The 19,334-nt window shown below is 39.8% G+C and overlaps 1 protein-coding gene across 7 annotated transcripts in view; it reads right to left on the bottom strand.

Annotated features, from left to right (window-relative positions):
* The window catches only part of LOC124709976 (ran-binding protein 3), a 313,168-nt gene that overhangs the window by 102,145 nt on the left and 191,689 nt on the right, over positions 1-19,334 (bottom strand). For all 7 annotated transcript variants that reach the window (XM_047240886.1, XM_047240889.1, XM_047240890.1 and 4 more), the window contains one exon: positions 8,091-8,164. The gene's annotated coding sequence lies outside the window, so the exon portion shown is untranslated. The remainder of the gene's footprint in view (positions 1-8,090; positions 8,165-19,334) is intronic.

Genomic DNA, 19,334 nt, shown 5'->3' with positions numbered 1-19,334 from the left:
GGACAGAGAAAGACGAAGACACCAGTTCCCTTTCAAGTGAGCTGGCTAATATATTTCACAGCCCCGTCAGCTGCATCGATGTTTTCGACATCGGTTAAGAAATACTATCCTGGAAAGGGCGTCACAGAATTGATTTGAGAGCACCAGAAAGCAAATGGAATGGCACTGGGGCGGCCTGTGCGCGCCAGAGCTGCCAGCGAAGCTGCCCGCAGGTGAAATATGCGCCTTTCATCCTACTTTGTGCAGAATTGCCCAGAATTTGTGCCCTCACATTGGTCGAAGTACGACGCTGACAGCAAAGGATAGATTCGCTCGACGTCTGCATAAACTGTGCAAGGAATGAGTCTACTACGTCCTTTCTAGAGAGCACAAGTCGGATTGCCGGCAATTTACAAGGTTTCATTATCTATAAACAAGGCAGCAATAGCTACTAACAACCTACTTCAGAAGTACTGTAGTGACTATCGGAGTTCCGAATTAAACAGACCCACCACGATAATGGTTGAGTTGATGTACTATTCAAATAGGTAATCAGCCGATTGAAAGAGTAGCAGTACAAGAAATTAGGGACTCTTACGTTTCATAGTTAATTAACTGATGAAATAGTTAAAACCGATATTGCAAGTATGACGTTGGGTAAACAACTTCGCAGCAGTAACAAGCAATATACTCCAAGTATCAGATATGCAAGTCACAATTATTTTTCTCAGTCTAGTATATTTCGTTGATTACACTTTAGAACAAATGCAGCCACAGTGTGGAGAAATAAGCGTCACTTTGCACACCAAACCTACTCGTGACTCATCCAGAAACATACGGAAATTTTTGGTGTGCTCTTATCATTCTGGAAACGATGCTTACGAATACCTCAAAAAATACCAACGCCCACAACAGACGAGCAGACCGTCTAAGATTTACGCATGAACTAAGGAATGAATCAGACACTTCAGCTATATGAAATGAGATAGTTTTCTCAGCGCAACTAGTTAAATTATTAATCTAATATTTGAACAGTCATACCGAAGATATTGCTCGTTCCTTTAGATACAGGGCTTTAGTTTTAGAGCTTTGAAAGGTGATTGATAATGATGGGACAGGGTAATTGTTGGTACCCTTCCAATTATTCCTACGAGATGATTTACGGAAACCACCGGGAAAATAAATCGAAGTGTTAGGGTCACTATTTTTCCCTCGATCACGAATATAATGGCTTAACTGAACGTAAGTGCGCCATGTTCATTTTTATTTCTGTAATCATCAGTCATCTGTCTGGTTCAATGACTGATAAAAAAAAGTCACGCAGTACTCAATGTCACTGTCCCCCAGTGCAAGATCTAGCAAGGAACAATCGCCTCAAATAGCAAATTTAGTACCGTGTGATAGGCTAAACAAGAAAATTATAGCCTCTGGAGGCCAAAACATCGACGCTGGATGCAAAAGCCGTTGTGTAAAGATGATGAGACACAGGAAGAAAAAAAAACACGAACAATCCACAAAAAAAGGAACGTAATTTTTTTTCGAAAACTGTCGTCATTATGGCTGAAAGCTAGGACACAATCCAGATAGCCAGAAGTAGAGTTGCTTGCTCAGAAGGAAACGAACATATATAAATTTATGAAAAATGTATCCAATGGGGCCGGTCGGGGTGGCCGAGCAGTCGCAGGTTCGAATCCTGCCTCGGGCATGGATGTGTGTGATGTCCTTAGCTTAGTTAGGTTTAAGTAGTTCTAAGTTCTAGGGGACTGATGACCTCATCAGTTAAGTTCCATAGTGCTCAGAGCCATTTGGACCATTTTTTATCCAATGGGTCATTGACTTAGGAATTACTAGACACAAATTCGCCTTATAAAACCCTCTTTCATACCTTAATCTCCCCGTTATAAATAACTGCACTAGAAAAATGACAAAAATATCGTATTTGGGACTTAATACTATGAACTCGGATGCGAAGTACCAGTCACGTCCAAAATTTTGAGAAAGTCGCATCTCTGGAGGCACTCAGGATCCGTGCGAGTGGATATGCTAAACCACAATACAATAGGAACGGTAGTAGTATGTCAAGATCCATGCATCTACCACAAATATCGGACAGTACGCCAGTTCATCTGAATGCATGTTCATCTTCTCTCTCCTCCTACGCCGATGGATATATTCTGTACGTTTTCCAACATAGTACAGTTCTGGTAGTAAGAGTTCGCAGTGGCATTTTTCTGCATTGGCAACACTGACCGACAACGAAAGACTACGTTCAACTGTTGGTTCTATATTGTCGCCGTCACATGTTATCTTCACAAGCTCCGACAGATTTATTGGTTGTGACTGATGAATGTAAGTTTCTGTTTCAAATTACGTAATTTTTACGTTGTAAGTCGTGCACAGTAAGCACTATGTAGGTATGTACTAGAAAATATAAAGTTATTTGACGAAAGACTCACCTTTCTTTGAGGAACAAACCACGACAGGGCAAACAGCGGAACCAAGCAGACTGCCATTTGTGATATTTTTTTGAACTGTGTAGCGCATCGGTTAAGAGCACGCTGTAAAACAGCGGGAAAGACTACGCGCGTACTATTAATCCCCCCCCCCCTTTCTTTTGTGTTTCGAACTGCTTCTAATCCAGGAAAACCCGTTACGCACACAGATGTGAGTCCTTCGTTTCGAGCTGCATATTCTAGAGTAGCGCAATCCAAACTGTTGAGAATTTCTCTGAGTGAAGGGGATGTCTCCACATCAGAAAATTTCGCTCCAACAGAATTCACTGAGAGAACCGAATTTCCAACAACTCAAGAAGACAAAGGAGTTTAACAGGAGCCCGTCCACAATGCTGCTCCTCAGTGACAGATGATTTGTCTGTGCAGTCAGCAGGAAAAAACCAAGAACGTAATACATATGAACTTCAGAGAGCTGATGTACGAAAGGTTGCAGGCCTATCCACTATTATTCACTGCCAAAATATGATCGACTCACAATAAAGAAGAAAACGTCAAAACAATCCGAGAAAAATGCTTTCTTAGACAAACAAGCTGAATCAGACAAAATCAAGAAGAGACGAAATCCAAATCCAAGGAGGGACCTGGTGTTTTGAATTGCCTAGGGTGTGGTGACGTCTAACGGCCTTGACGCAGTGGTAACACCGGTTCCTGTCTGATTACCGAAGTTCAGCGCTGTCGGGCTGCGCTAGCACTTTGATGAGTGACCACCCAGTCTGCCAAGAGCTGTTGGCATGCGGGTGCACACAGCCCTTGCGAGGCAACCATAGGAGCTATCTGAATGAGAAGTAGCGGCTCCGGTCTCGTAAACTGACATACAGGCGGGAGAGCGGTGTGCTGGCCACATGCACCTCCATACCCGCATCCAATGACGTCTGTGGGATGAGGATGACACGGCGGCTGGTCGGTATCGATGCGGCTAAGGAGTACGAACGTGCAGAATTTAGGTATGTTGATATTTAAGGTCTATGTTGAAAGTTCAACAGCTGTAACTGAAAAAAAATCTGTTAATAAATAAAAAATAATTTGTTATAAGAAAAGTTTGTTTTAACCTTCTCATCTACTAGATATGAGGGGTTAAATACTACGTGCATACTCTTTCCCGACTTTCCCCTATTTAAAACTATTTCTTAGTCTATGTTTCCGCTAAGAGGTAAAAGTTTTCTTAGACGGGCAGGGTTGTAACGCAACTACTCTTACCATAAGAGGAGTGTTAGAGAAGTAACGGGGAACTTTAATTTCGCGTGATGTATTAGATTAGCACGACATTTTTGCCATTGTGACGATAAAAATGTCTGTAGAGTATCTGTACAATGTTAGCCATACGGGATACTTACTTAATCGTCAGCTGTCAAAAAGGTTACATGTGTTTTGGTAGTATCGGTGATTGGCTGTTTTGCGTAGAAATGGATGACAGAAGGTGTTAAATTTTGCTCTAAGAACGTAATACAGTGCATCAAAGTTCTAGAAACGTTAAATACTGTTTCTGGTGATTCTGCATGATTAAAACATGGGTTTACGAGTTCGAAGGATATCGTGAAGATGACGAGGGTCCTGGTCGTCCCAGCACGATAACCTATGAAATCGTGGAAAAAGTGAAAGAAATGACTACAAATGATTGCCGAATCGCAATCAGAGAAGTCGCTGTTACTGGTTGCCTATCAACCGGCTCATGACATGAAATTCGGATGTTTCCGGTAAATTTGTTCCCAAGCAGCTGAATTTCGGGGAGAGAGGGAGAGGGAGAGGGAGAGAGAGAGAGAGAGAGAGAGAGAGAGAGAGAGAAGACTAGCGGCGGACACGAGTTGGTTAGGAGTCGCTGCATGGAGTCAAAAACGATGCCGAACTACTGAAACATGTCATAACAGATGATGAAACGTTAAGTTTTCGGATATGACGTTGAAACAAAGGCTCGATCGTCTCAGTGGAAATATTCTGAATCGCCGTGACCGAAAAAAGCTCGACATGTGTGATCAAATGTGAAGGTTATGCTCACTGTGTTCTTCGATGTTAATGACAGAGTGCACCATTGGGTTTTTGTCACAAGGTAAGAAAATAAAAATTCGGAAAATTCCTACTTACTTTCTTTCGCCAACCGCAATAACATAGTCATTCAAATATCTACATTAATATTTCTCCATCGAACGCAATTTTTAAGCTTTGCTTATGTCAGTTCATTTACATTTAAATTATATTCTATAGTGGAAGTAACAGTAGTGCGTCTATGGGCTTCAACATATGTTTCATTTAAAATAATTTCTTTAGGCTTATGTTGTATAATCATATCACATAATGTTTTTATTATTGACAAGTCAGCATCTACGTTATTTTTTAATAACCACTTAATCATTCCCCTTTTATTCGACGACCTAGTTATAGCTTTCTTACGCTCCTTGATGTGGTATGAAGCACTGTCCATTACAACAACAATGTTGAGCGACAGATTCGGATTTACTTTCGTCGAAATCCCAATTTGTAAAATTTTCGTGCTTCATTTGACTGTAATAGTACCCAGTTGCACAAGCAGCTTTATAAATAAATCGTGCGTTGTGTAAAAACCCAGCATTACACCAACTACCCACCACAATAATCCTGCTGTTTCCACTGATAATGTACGTGATGACATCAACACCAGGGCCCTTCCAAAGATTTCGGCAAATAATGTTGGTGCCCACGTAAGTTTCGACGATATTCTTCATTTCCTTAGGTGTATGATGTATTTGCAGCCTGCTCAACCAGAATTTCTCTTTTACTTGCATATAAAAACCTATTGCATGCTGTGTCTTGTGCAAAACATCTTCTGAAAAGGAAAATGGATTTTTTGTTATAGAGGAACAGCTTATTTGCGTAATGTCGGCACTTTTTTTGATTTATTAAGTCCTCCAGCGTCTGTCTAATAGCCGATTTTGTGAAGTTGTCTATAACGATGGGTTTCCTCGTAAAATTCTCAGCGCTCTTTTTCGGCGATACCAGTAAACCAAGTGTTTTATTTTCAGGCGTCCTTTCTGATTCGTTCTATTTTTTCAATTATATTTTATTTGCACAACTCTTGACTTTTGCATAAACTGCAGCCTTTTTAATGGAGATTGGCAATATTAGTGAAGTTCTTTTTGTAGCGACTCTTTAATACAAGCTGTAATTAAACTAGAGGTGACCGAACGCTCTTTACTCCGTAAGGGCTTTCTCTTCATATTGTGTCGTTTTCTTGCAATGCTTATCCGTCAATTCCGAATAACTATGTTTATCACCAAATATACAAACATAAATGACTGATGCTGGTAACTAAAATCCCACGAACGGAATTGAAGTAAATCACTGCACGCTACATTACACTGCTAGACAGGAAAGGGCGACTGATATTTGGTGTACCTGGTAGGGCAGTTCCACGGTCCTTCCGGAAAAGGCCACTTCCCCCGCCATTTATTTGGTACAAATTTCCTAGAGATACATTAATTTTGTACAAATTCGCTGTATTCTTTGTCAAAACATATTTGCTTTTAAAACTTATACACTTTTGCAAGCTTTCGAACCGATCATAGAGACAATTTTTGCACTCTAACTTGGTACCTTGAAAGCAAGGTTTTGGAAGGATCAACAGCACCCTGAGGTGATGAAAATATCTAGTAAATTTCCTTTACTTCACGTCTATGATCAAAAATTTTTTGTCATCAGACTACCGCTTTCGGTCTATAATGACCATCTTCAGATCTGCTGCAAAATATGGGAAAAACACAAATACACTAGAAGATTGTATACAGCTTAAAACAATAAAATTGGTCATTTTTTTGTTTGAAGCTTTAGGCAATCTGCTGGGTGTATTTGTGTTTTTCCCATATTTTGCAGCAAATCTGAAGATGGTCATTATAGATCGAAACCCGAAGTCTGATGACAAAAAATTTGTGACCATCGACGAGAGATAAAGGGAATTTATTCTATATTCAAGTCACTGTTCAATCCGCGACCATGTCACTGCTTGTGAAAGTAGTGCTATGAAAATATCTGTCTACGCATTTTTTTGTATGAAAGAACAAAAAGTCGATACCAGGTGAATACACGCAGTGAGGTACGGACTACGTGGTTTTCTCCGTCAACTAATTAACCGTTTCACGTACTGTGTGCAGATGGCATTGTCATGATGGTGAATGGTGTGACGTTTCTTTTGTTTTTCCTTATTTCATCAATGACGCATTGCAAATAAATTTTTTACAGCATTCAGTGTTAGCTATTCTTCGGTCTTTTAAAACAACGGCCGCCACACATCCAATGTAACCAAAGAAAAACGCCATCACTTTTCCTTCACGTGCTGTGAGAACAAGAGTGTCACTCGTACTGTTTTGGTATGTAATGGATATTTCGCAGCTCGCGCAAATATATCCAAATTTTATCTCTTGTTACGATGTTGTGTACTGATTTAGCACTGACACGAGTTTGGTTTTAAGTTTCGGTCAAATTTTGAGGATTACATCGGAGATCTTTTCCACAACTAAATTTTCGTTCAAAACTGAACGTACTGAAGTCTTCGACACGCCTAAGGACGTCTGTGCCTAATGGAACTCCACGTGCCCTCTTAATTATGTTGCGCACAGCGCTATTTATAGTTCTTTTAAGCAGTCGATTAACGGTCGACCTTTCTTAAATTCACTGCTGACGAAAAAATGATCACGACGAAATTCTACACAACAATTGTAAACTATGTTCTTTTTTTACGCTTACTGCAAACAGACTGCTTTGTCATTTTCTGAAATCTCATTGTTTTAGGAATATCAATGTCAAACTTTAATATAACTAACTATACTGTCAGTAAGCAGTAGCGCCATCTAGGACTCTATTGTAACAACAGGTGACACACTTACTACTCTTGTTGAAAGATTGTGCCAGTCATTCTCGAATCCACTGTCATCTGAAGTTCCGTCGATGACATAAATAATGTAGTTTTACAAATACGTACGCGTATTTCAAAATTATGATGCACAATTTTAACAGCTGCAGACACTTCACTTTCTGTTGAATACTACAACGATGGATTTCAGCAACGTTGGCCGTAGTAGATATCCCATCACTGGCTCAGATTATATATGAATTACTCCCGACACGAAAACAAGCTTCATTTGATAACCTAAACAGCAAACTCTTTAATTCGTAAAGAATTACGCGCTATGTTCATACATATACAGTATGTATTAGAATCCCACGGACGGGATCGGATCAACTTCGAAACATACAGAATGTACTAGAATCCCACGTACGGGGTCGGGTCAGCTTCGAAACATTCTTGATGTCAGTTTAAAATAAGTGATGCTGATGAAGATTTTCATATGTTCCCCAGTACCTGCGTCGCATTAAATAAAATAATATGGTGACAAATTTCACAGCTTTTAGACGTATTCTTGCGAGAACTATCTTACGACAAGAGTTCGTTTGAAGTGCTGAAAGAACGAGAAACGATTAGGGAAAAGAAAATTAATTCTTACGCAGAACATAAAATACCTGCACTCATGTGTCGAGTGAAAGGAATAGTGAATATCAATATCGCGTAGAAGATGTTTCTTGCTATACACTGGTATCGTCGTTGAAAATATTTATGAAGCAGTATGTACTTACCACAAGAGGAATGACGATGACACTGCGCTGCAGTCTGTGCCAATGTACCCTTAGCACTATGGTAACCCAGATGGCTGAAACAAACATCAACATGGCTGAAACAAACACCAACACCACAACCATTAAGCGGTCTGTTTCGATCTATAACTAGTACAAGTTTTGCGCAAGGACTGCGGAACTGTGTCGCACCCAAATAATGAGAAAGTTCCGTGCAATAACTGCAAAGCTAGAAATTAAACCTCAGTATTGACAACAACTACAACAACAACAATGGTTTTCTGACCAGAATGTTTATGTGCATGTTAACACTAACAACGAATTATAACCTGGACATACTCGGGATGCACCAAAAACACTAGCAAAAAAAGAACTGGAGCGAACAACTGGGAAAATATCAGGGTGGTTTCCGAAAGGGGAGATCATACATGGAACACATTTTTAACTTGAAACGATTAATTCATAACAGCATGTTAAACAGAAAAACTGCAATTGTATAAGATACTGATTTCAAGAAAGCATTTGATTTGGTACACTGGGACACAATAGATAAAATCATTTCAGAATTGGATGTTATAGCAAAATTCACAAACCTAATTTGTGAAACTCTAGCAAATATGGCATCTTCCGTTAAGTATAGGGGAGGAGTATCTCAGGCATTTGAAATAAAACCAGGCATTAGACTAGGTGGCGGTTCATAACCCTTCCTGCGTAACTACAGTTTAGAAAAAAAATTCTGTACGTATAACAATACTGAAGCAATAATTCTGAGAAGGAAAACAAATAGCATGAAGTAAATTTCCTGTGTTTTGGAAAAGATTTTGTAATACTTGCAGAAAATCTGCTGGAAGCAGTTACTCAAATCTTCTGAAAAAAAAAAACCATGCACAACAATTTATAGTAATACAAATAGGAAAAATAGAAGGAGTTAGTATATTTAAATACCTTGGAGAAACTAGAAAAATTTGCAATGAATGTAAAAGTTAATAAAACTGAAAGAGGATACGGTTTGGCAGAAAAAAATCTACGAACAACAAATGCGTACTGAAATGTAACAGCTCATTTTCCATACGATTTCAAAGATTATTTGGATTGTTTGATTAACTGTTATGTCACTAGGTAGGACCCTAGTAAGTAACTTTGCTTCTGAGCTCTGTAATATAATTTTCAACAATTCCATGTCAAAGTAACCGCTAATATTACATCCATCCATTGGCAGGAACATGTATTGTCAAATCATTTAACTGCAATTAGGGTTTTTCATTTACGAACAATCGAGTAATTATAATGTTTGAAACCTGTAACAACTCTGTTTAGCATACTGTCCGCTTACTAGCTAGTGGTTAATATAACATAAATTACCTCATATTTATTGAATTCATAAAACGAAAACAGATTAACAATGTAAAAGTGATCATTTAGGTTACTGTGTTATATACTGAAATTCTGTTTTCACTCAAAAATAATGTACAGTCAATCAGGGTAACTTTTTACCAGTCAGGGTACCTCTGTACCACTTAATGCTCTTGTTTCAAATGACTGCTACTCCACCTACTTCCACTATTTTGTACTACAAGCAACAATTTTATTACCGCAGTGGTTTCTCGTTAGTATCTCAGTTGTATTTCCAACTTCTTACAAGCCCTTAGGCTCGTAATTACGTTTTAATAGCATTGGTTGTGAAGAGAGCTACTGGCGATAGTGATTCAAGTTGACAATGCGATTTCTATACAAATATCTTAATATTTCGAAGTAACCCAGCAATACTGAATTAACGCTGTTTGTTTCTACTTCTTAACTGATTTATTTCTGGCACGATCTACACTGATTAACTGTAATTAAATTTCAAACAGGAAACATGGTAGGAATATTTGGGATAATGTAGTTTCGGTATAATTTCCAAAAATGTAATTATCATTGTTTATTCGCATCATTCCACTTATTTTTCCATGAGAATAAGAGATCTGTAATTTGTCTTTGCATCTTATGCCACGCATTTCAATTGCACCGACCAGATGATACTTTTTTTGCACTGATCAACAATTTCTGTAATTGAAATTAGCGAATTTATTACACGCAACAACACATTAATTGTTAGGAAGAACATAAAGCCCACGAGAAATCGTGGGCGGGGGGTGCCAGTACTATGTAAGATCTTGAGCAGCAATGTGTGACGTAACAAACTGTAAACCTGAAACAGTAGCTGACTTTTCACGTCTTCTGAGAACCTTCGTAGTCTCTGGCACGTCTTCAGAAACTTACAGGAGGAGTGATCTGCAGCAAAACATCGAAATGAAGGTAAGTTCTGGTCAATGTTTATAATTTTGAACAAACTGAGTTCACACACACACACACATTTAAGACCATTTATTTAAGCTACTACCGACAAAATAAATATTTCGTAAAGATGTTGTTTATTTTTATTAGTTTCTACTGACAACATTTATCCTCAACAAAGAGGCTACAACGTAGTACCTAAAAAGCCAAACGAAAAAACTACAACGCAACTGTACGACCAGATGTTCATATGCATCCGAACGTCGAACGACAGGCTAGATAGGATAGCGGTGCCTGAAAGACGGATTATTAGAAAAACAATGGGTGCAATACAAGCAACAGATGATTGGAGTGTCAGAAGTAACGATGAAATCTACAAAAATATACAGAAAATAGCTGAAGTAATGGCGAGGAAATATTCCAGCATTTTTGGAAAGAAGAACCAAATTAGCTTATTTCGTGACAATGAAATAGATTCCAATATAAAAAAGAAGAATCAGAAGTTACACAGAGAAATACTTCGTCTTAAAAGTTAAGAGGATGCATAAAACGAAAAAACAAGCATTCTGAAGCACTATATAGAGACGCTAAAAGGGTAGGGACACGATAGAAAGTACTTAGAAATGCAGGAAATAAGAAACCAAGAATAGTAACAGTGGTTGGAAAGTATCCTTCGTTGGTCAATATGGTGCTACTATTTTATTTATATATGCATACCATCATTTGCAAACCCTCTACGTAAAAATTATTCATTGAGGCGATCTGACATTTGTTACTGGACAAATCTGTTAAAATTCCGGCCATGCCTCCCTCGGTAATTATTTAGGTATGGTAATTTGTTGTTAATTTTGAAATTTGTGCAATGGCTAACCACGGCACGATAACTACTGTAAGTTCATTAGAACTGTGAGCTTTGATTCAGTGTTATATTGTAGTTAACACAAACGCAACAGCGAGATTAATTTAGAGCCTAAAATAGCGAACAACGACACGACTACAGTCACGAAATATGCCTCCTACTGCGAAAGCGTTTCCACGTAAGACAAAGTCAGTAGCTGACACCATAACTTTCCTAACTCCATCCCTCAAACAATTCTTGTGCAGTGGAAAAAAAAAAACACCCTGTGTGTCAATAGATGAAAAACAGAACGATGTGTGATTTCAAACAATTTGTATCGTGAAGAACTAAGAAAGCATGTTCGGAATTCATACACTAACTTTGTAGAAATAAAATATTGTCAATTCATTACGTCGTCTGCTTGGTTCACGCATAGTATCATTAATTTTCATGTAAAAGCAAGGGTTCAGCGTCACAGGTGACTATATCCCTGGTTTTGCGAGCAAATGAAATCTGCGTAGTCTGAAAACACTGACAAGGAGATGTCCTCAGGGGTGGGATCGATTTTCGGAAATCATACATACGTTGGTGCAGGTTAGGCTCCCAGGTATCATACCCTGGAGGCATTCACCCTGATGGACCCTCATTTGCGAGCTATCGACGAAAAAAATTTCGGAATTTCGCATGACGGTCTGGGTCCTTAAAAATAACAATACTATGTAGACAAGGCGGCACAGCTTACTGGATAGGACACATTTTTGACGTGCAGAAGTTTGCGGGTCGAATCCTACCACGTACTTTGACATTTTATATTTTCAAATGTTTAGCAGAATGACTGATCACTATTTTTCCAATTAATTTAAATGTAATTTTTTTTACAATCCTTTGTCGCGTCATTTAAACATCGTATTAGCTTTTTTTAGTAGTTCCCATTATCTCCTGTCACATCTCGCTCAAAGACGTCCCAGACGTTAAAGTAACCTCTGGCGTGCCACAGGGGAGTGTTATGGGACCATTGCTTTTCACAATATATATAAATGACCTAGTAGATAGTGTCGGAAGTTCCATGCGGATTTTCGTGGATGATGCTGTAGTATACAGAGAAGTTGCAGCATTAGAAAATAGTAGCGAAATGCAGGAAGATCTGCAGCGGATAGGCACTTGGTGCAGGGAGTGGCAACTGACCCTTAACATAGACAAATGTAATGTATTGCGAATACATAGAAAGAAGGATCCTTTATTGTATGATTATGTTGTTGTTGTTGTGGTCTTCAGTCCTGAGACTGGTTTGATGCAGCTCTCCATGCTACTCTATCCTGTGCAAGCTTTTTCATCTCCCAGTACTTACTGCAACCTACATCCTTCTGAATCTGCTTAGTGTATTCATCTCTTGGTCTCCCTCTACGATTTTTACCCTCCACGCTGCCTTCCAATACTAAATTGGTGATCCCTTGATGCCTCAGAACATGTCCTACCAACCGATCCCTTCTTCTGGTCAAGTTGTGCCACAAACTTCTCTTCTCCCCAATCCTATTCAATACTTCCTCATTAGTTATGTGATCTACCCATCTAATCTTCAGCATTCTTCTGTAGCACCACATTTCGAAAGCTTCTATTCTCTTCTTGTCCAAACTATTTATCGTCCATGTTTCACTTCCACACATGGCTACACTCCATACGAATACTTTCAGAAATGACTTCCTGACACTTAAATCTATACTGGATGTTAACAAATTTCTCTTCTTCAGAAACGCTTTCCTTGCCATTGCCAGCCTACATTTTATATCCTCTCTCCTTCGACCATCATCAGTTATTTTGCTCCCCAAATAGCAAAACTCCTTTACTACTTTAAGTGCCTCATTTCCTAATCTAATTCCCTCAGCATCACCCGACTTAATTAGACTACATTCCATTACCCTTGTTTTGCTTTTGTTGATGTTCATCCTATATCCTCCCTTCAAGACACTGTCCATTCCATTCAACTGCTCTTCCAAGTCCTTTGCTGTCTCTGACAGAATTACAATGTCATCGGCGAACCTCAAAGTTTTTATTTCTTCCCCATGGATTTTAATACCTACTCCGAATTTTTCTTTTGTTTCCTTTACTGCTTGCTCAATATACAGATTGAACAACATTGGGGAGAGGCTACAACCCTGTCTTACTCCCTTCCCAACCACTGCTTCCCTTTCATGTCCCTCGACTCTTATAACTGCCATCTGGTTTCTGTACAAATTGTAAACAGCCTTTCGCTCCCTGTATTTTACCCCTGCCACCTTTAGAATTTGAAAGAGAGTATTCCAGTCAACATTGTCAAAAGCTTTCTCTAAGTCTACAAATGCTAGAAACGTAGGTTTGCCTTTCCTTAATCTTTCTTCTAAGATAAGTCGTAAGGTCAGTATTGCCTCACGTGTTCCAGTGTTTCTACGGAATCCAAACTGATCTTCCCCGAGGTTGGCTTCTACTAGTTTTTCCATTCGTCTGTAAAGAATTCGTGTTAGTATTTTGCAGCTGTGACTTATTAAGCTGATAGTTCGGTAATTTTCACATCTGTCAACACCTGCTTTCTTTGGGATTGGAATTATTATATTCTTCTTGAAGTCTGAGGGTATTTCGCCTGTCTCATACATCTTCCTCACCAGATGGTAGAGTTTTGTCAGGACTGGCTCTCCCACGGCCGTCAGTAGTTCCAATGGAATATTGTCTACTCCGGGGGCCTTGTTTCGACTCAGGTCTTTCAGTGCTCTGTCAAACTCTTCACGCAGTATCATATCTCCCATTTCATCTTCATCTACATCCTCTTCCATTTCCATAATATTGTCCTCAAGTACATCGCCCTTGTATAGACCCTCTATATACTCCTTCCACCTTTCTTCTTTCCCTTCTTTGCTTAGAACTGGGTTTCCATCTGAGCTCTTGATATTCATACAAGTCGTTCTCTTATCTCCAAAGGTCTCTTTAATTTTCCTGTAGGCGGTATCTATCTTACCTCTAGTGAGGTAGGCCTCTACATCCTTACATTTGTCCTCTAGCCATCCCTGCTTAGCCATTTTGCACTTCCTGTCGATCTCATTTTTGAGACGTTTGTATTCCTTTTTGCCTGTTTCACTTACTGCATTTTTATATTTTCTCCTTTCATCAATTAAATTCAATATTTCTTCTGTTATCCAAGGATTTCTACTAGCCCTCGTTTTTTTACCTACTTGATCCTCTGCTGCCTTCACTACTTCATCCCTCAAAGCTACCCATTCTTCTTCTACCGTATTTATTTCCCCCATTCCTGTCAATTGCTCCCTTATGCTCTCCCTGAAACTCTGTATAACCTCTGGTTCTTTTAGTTTATCCAGGTCCCATCTCCTTAAATTCCCACCTTTTTGCAGTTTCTTCAGTTTTAATCTACAGGTCATAACCAATAGATTGTGGTCAGAGTCCACATCTGCCCCTGGAAATGTCTCACAATTTAAAACCTGGTTCCTACATCTCTGTCTTACCATTATATAATCTATCTGATACCTTTTAGTATCTCCAGGGTTCTTCCATGTATACAACCTTCTTTCATGATTCTTAAACCGAGTGTTAGTTATGATTATGTTGTGGTCTGTGGAAAATTCTACCAGGCGGCTTCCTCTTTCATTTCTGTCCCCCAATCCATATTCACCTACTATGTTTCCTTCTCTCCCTTTTCCTACACTCGAATTCCAGTCACCCATGACTATTAAATTTTCGTCTCCCTTCAAAATCTGAATAATTTCTTTTATTTCATCATACATTTCATCAATTTCTTCGTCATCTGCAGAGCTAGTTGGCATATAAACTTGTACTACTGTAGTAGGTGTGGGCTTCGTATCTATCTTGGCCACAATAATGCGTTCACTATGCTGTTTGTAGTAGCTTACCCGCATTCCTATTTTCCTATTCATTATTAAACCTACTCCTGCATTATCCCTATTTGATTTTGTGTTTATAACCCTGTAGTCACCTGACCAGAAGTCTTGTTCCTCCTGCCACCGAACTTCACTAATCCCCACTATATCTAACTTCAACCTATCCATTTCCCTTTTTAAATTTTCTAACCTACCTGCCCGATTAAGGGATCTGACATTCCACGCTCCGATCCGTAGAACGCCAGTTTTCTTTCTCCTGATAACGACATCCTCTTGAGTAGTCCCCGCCCGGAGATCCAAATGGGGGACTATTTTACCTCCGGAATATTTTACCCAAGAGGACGCCATCATCATGTAATCATACAGTAAAGCTGCATGCCCTCGGGAAAAATTACGGCTGTAGTTTCCCCTTGCTTTCAGCCGTTCGCAGTACCGGCACGGCAAGGCCGTTTTGGTTATTGTTACAAGGCCAGATCAGTCAATCATCCAGACTGTTGCCCTTGCAACTACTGAAAAGGCTGCTGCCCCTCTTCAGGAACCACACGTTTGTCTGGCCTCTCAACAGATACCCCTCCGTTGTGGTTGCACCTACGGTACGGCTATCTGTATCGCTGAGGCACGCAAGCCTCCCCACCAACGGCAAGGTCCATGGTTCATGGGGGGGTGTATGATTATATGATGTATGATTATATGATAGCGGAACAAACACTGGTAGCAGTTACTTCTGCAAAATATCTGGGGGTATGCGTGCGAAACGATTTGAAGTGGAATGATCATATAAAATTAATTGTTGGTAAGGCGGGTACCAGGTTGAGATTCATTTGGAGAGTCCTTAGAAAATGTAGTCCATCAACAAAGGAGGTGGCTTACAAAACACTCGTTCGACCTATACTTGAGTATTGCTCATCAGTGTGGGATCCGTACCAGATCGGGTTGACGGAGGAGATAGATAAGATCCAAAGAAGAGCGGCGCGTTTCGTCACAGGGTTATTTGGTAACCGTGATAGCGTTACGGAGATGTTTAACAAACTCAAGTGGCAGACTCTGCAAGAGAGGCGCTTTGCATCGCGGTGTAGCTTGCTCGCCCGGTTTCGAGGGGGTGCGTTTCTGGATGAGGTATCGAATATATTGCTTCCCCCTACTTATACCTCCAGAGGAGATCACGAATGTAAAATTAGAGAGATTAGAGCGCGCACGGAGGATTTCAGACAGTCGTTCTTCCCGCGAACCACACGCGACTGGAACAGGAAACGGAGGTAATGACAGTGGCACGTAAAGTGCCCTCCGCCACACACCGTTGGGTGGCTTGAGGAGTATAAATGTAGATGTAGATGTACTCAGTAGGATTGAAATCAGACGGTCCGTGAATGTTCGTCTGACCCAGTTCGGAAGTGATCTAGCGATGAATTGCGTAGCAGGTCACCTGTGCGGTGCTTTACGTGAACAAACCGATGCACGTGGTTGAACAATTGACTCCTATATCGCTTGCCGGGGTGAGACGATATCAAATGTATCGGAGGTCCCATTCTTAACCGGCATTTGAAATCACTGCTGACGTGATTTAAATTATTTTTATGTACTAACCTGGATTTTACTTTTTCCATTTTACCATTTTATAATTTCGTCCATATTTTCGCATCCATTATCCCTATTCTTCATTTTACTTGAAATTCGTTTTCGTTTAAATCTCCATTTGCATTATTTTGTGCATAGGGCAACAAGAATTTACGTTTTAAATGTTTGTATAACGATCATCATTAAAAAAAAAACATCTTGTAACAATACATTTTTGATCCCACTGCACAAGCAACAAAAATAAATTAATCTGTCTTTTGTTTTTTTAACTGATTGATCAGCGTTTTAAACATTTAAATATTATGACAGTTAAATAAAAATAAATCACCAGCACAAGGATTCCAAATGAGAAACGCATGACAAAAAGAAAAGTGAGAGCTAATGTAAAAGCTGCACTTCTAATACCGCAAATGGGTAATCAATTATCTGACGCTGCGAAATCAATTGGCGATCGGGCTTTTGCAAATACAATAAATTAATTCAACTGCGTTTCGCGCCAGTCACAATATGACAGCGTTTGCGTATTTTTTTAAGTCTCTTCTTACTACACTGTCTTGTCTATGCAGAATGTGCTATAATGTTCTTCTTCAACGAACAACCATTTTCACCCTTAACATGAAAATCTTCTTTCGTGTTCTAACTAAAATATTTTGATGAGAGTATTCCTCTTATATCAATGAACTAGCATTTACCTTAGGTAAGATATGTTGTGCGACTGGTGTTTCAATAAGCGAAGAAGTAGTATGGCGGATTCCACAGCTGTTCCCGTGGCAAGTGAGGTAAACACGCGATAAGAATTTTCTGGAGTATAATGTAAAGGCAGTGGGCTGACCAAGTCAATCCATAGAAAGCTACAAGCCTTTAAAATGCTGCGTGTACTGCGACATCCAGATAAACGGTAAGTTTGGAGGATCATTCAAGATGAAAATTACAAAAAAAACCTTATTTGACCGATTGCTGAGTACCGTTCAACAGTGAACAACCCTTTATTAGTTTGAATCAAAGGATCAGATAGAGAAGATTTAAAACAGGCTTCCGCGATTAGTCGCTGGTTTGGTTGGTCGGTGTGAGATGCCTTGTTTTTCAAATTTCCAGATCGGAAATTCCAAGAAGTGTCCAGAGAGAGAGAGAGAGAGAGAGAGAGAGAGAGAGAGAGAGAGATTGCTTTCTGTCTTGTTTTGACCTGCAACCTAACTCTACAACTAAACACACTTATGGTGGCGCCATTTCACAACAAAAGTTTCTGCATCGCTTCTCAGCTTCTCATTGTCCTTTGACACAGGCTCCACTCCGTAGGTCTTTCTTATCCCTTCTCTCCTGGCAACACCAAGAATATTTTTCAAATCCTGTATTTTGGCGTTCTACAATCCATCGCCTCTGATAACTTCTGATTTCAACTGACTGTGATATTACTGCACGTTTAACTTCTACACCTGCGCAACATAGCGAGAGGTCTCCGTTCAACCAACCATTGCCAAGCAGATGCAAATGTATCCTCTCAGGTGTGGCCAACGTAGAGATAATGCAGACGAGAGTTGAAGGACCTTTCGGTGTCGAACGCAGAAGCAGCTCCCACTCCGCGAGAAAAATGAGGCGATAGCTGCCGGAACTGCTGCCGCCAACTCTGGAGTGGCAGTTAGCGCCATCCAGTCCCAGCCACTAACCCTTTCCAGATGGCGGTTTCTTTGTTCGCTGGCATGCTGACACAGGATGGAAATTAATGCACCAGTGAAACTGCTGCGCCGAATACTAATTCGTCTGCTACAGATGTAACTAGCTGTGTGTCACATTCAAAAAGATGCCTTTTTTCGTCGCTGCCATAAGAGTTAGTAAAGTTCGAAGGAAACAGCCACAATTTTTCAGCGTTGCATATTGACTTTGTTCTCAACCTTGAACTTGCGTTCAGCGAAACACCTACAGTTATTGCTATTTTAACAGTAATTATTTCATTTATGTATGAAATACGAAAACAAAATTAGCGACCGTTTAGTGATTGTAAGTGAGAAACAAAATGCGGATGTTTTCATGTTTCCCCACTATATCTCCAAAAGTCGAAGAGATATTACAGGCATTCAAACCTGGGGGGGGGGGGGGGGGATAATCTAAAACAAGAGTTATCCAGATTAATATCTTGCTACAGTCATATCTTAAATGTGAATTATACAAGTTTCCAGCACCGAACCATGTAAGAGTTATCACACATCATTTGTCACATCTGTATTTATGTTATTAGAGAAGTATAAGTTCATCTGGAGAACGGCAAGACATTGCAATAGTCTTCCAAACCTAAGTCTACAACTAAGTACAAATACAGTGGCGCTGTTTCACAACGAAAACTTATGCATGGTTTCTCATTGTCGTTTGTCCACCATGGCTTTGGGCATATTAATGAAACTGAGTGAAATTTGAATCGGCATCCACATATGGGGCTTGACCCGAAGTCCCCACACACATGAGACTTGCGCTTTACGCTGTTTAGCTGTATTAGTTGCCCCTCAATATCCAACTGTTTGCAGATCTACCTATGCTTCAAAGTAAGGTAAGGAATCTGTCAGAGGATGGGTGAAGAAAGGAGAGTTACTGGAGCAAAACTCTAAATACGCAATTGAGATCAGTAAATGGAGTACCAGTCCTGCCCATTGACCAGAATAATTTTGAGACAAAGAATAACGTACC

Source organism: Schistocerca piceifrons, chromosome 1, assembly GCF_021461385.2.
Source record: "Schistocerca piceifrons isolate TAMUIC-IGC-003096 chromosome 1, iqSchPice1.1, whole genome shotgun sequence".
NCBI classification, from domain to species: domain Eukaryota; kingdom Metazoa; phylum Arthropoda; class Insecta; order Orthoptera; family Acrididae; genus Schistocerca; species Schistocerca piceifrons.
This window is presented reverse-complemented; position numbering and strand designations above follow the sequence as displayed.